This window comes from Rutidosis leptorrhynchoides, chromosome 4, assembly GCF_046630445.1.
Source record: "Rutidosis leptorrhynchoides isolate AG116_Rl617_1_P2 chromosome 4, CSIRO_AGI_Rlap_v1, whole genome shotgun sequence".
In the NCBI taxonomy this organism is placed as follows: Eukaryota; Viridiplantae; Streptophyta; class Magnoliopsida; order Asterales; family Asteraceae; genus Rutidosis; species Rutidosis leptorrhynchoides.
Genome location: NC_092336.1, coordinates 579,479,578 through 579,480,762, shown reverse-complemented (window position 1 = coordinate 579,480,762; position 1,185 = coordinate 579,479,578).

The window sequence follows — 1,185 nt, the reverse complement described above, 5'->3', positions numbered from 1 at the left end:
CCCTTTCCCTTATTATTTTCTTTTGCCTTTTTAAATTCAGTTGGGGTAATTTCTATAACATCATTGGAATTCTCATCGGAATCCGATTCATTGGAGAATTGGTAATCCTCCCAATATTTTGCTTCCTTGGCGGAAACACCATTGACCATAATTAACCTTGGTCGGTTGGTTGAGGATTCTCTTTCACTTAACCGTTTTATTATTTCCCCCACCGGTTCCGATTCTTTTTCCGGTTCCGATTCTTCGTCCGGTTCCGATTCTTCTTCCGGTTCTGACTCTTCTTCCGGTTCCTCTTCGGGAACTTGTGAATCAGTCCATGAATCATTCCAATTTACATTTGACTCTTCATTATTATTAGGTGAGTCAATGGGACTTGTTCTAGAGGTAGACATCTATCACATAATATCAAACACGTTAAGAGATTAATATATCACATAATATTCATATGTTAAAAATATATAGTTTCCAACAAAAATGTTAAGCAATCATTTTTAAAGAAAACACGGTCGAAGTCCAGAATCACTAATGCATCCTAACAAACTCGATAAGACACACTAATGCAAATTTTCTGGTTCTCTAAGACCAACGCTCGGATACCAACTGAAATGTCCCGTTCTTATTGATTAAAAACGTTCCATATTAATTGATTTCGTTGCGAGGTTTTGACCTCTATATGAGATGTTTTTCAAAGACTGCATTCATTTTAAAACAAACCATAACCTTTATTTCATCAATAAAGGTTTAAAAAGCTTTACGTAGATTATCAAATAATGATAATCTAAAATATCCTGTTTACACACGACCATTACATAATGGTTTACAATACAAATATGTTACAACAAAAAGTTTCTTGAATGCAGTTTTTACACAATATCATACAAGCATGGACTCCAAATCTCGTCCTTATTTAAGTATGCGACAGCGGAAGCTCTTAATAATCACCTAAGAATAAACATGCTTAAAACGTCAACAAAAATGTTGGTGAGTTATAGGTTTAACCTATATATATCAAATCATAATAATAGACCACAAGATTTCATATTTCAATACACATCCCATACATAGAGATAAAAATCATTCATATGGTGAACACCTGGTAATCGACATTAACAAGATGCATATATAAGAATATCCCCATCATTCCGGGACACCCTTCGGATATGATATAAATTTCGAAGTACTAAA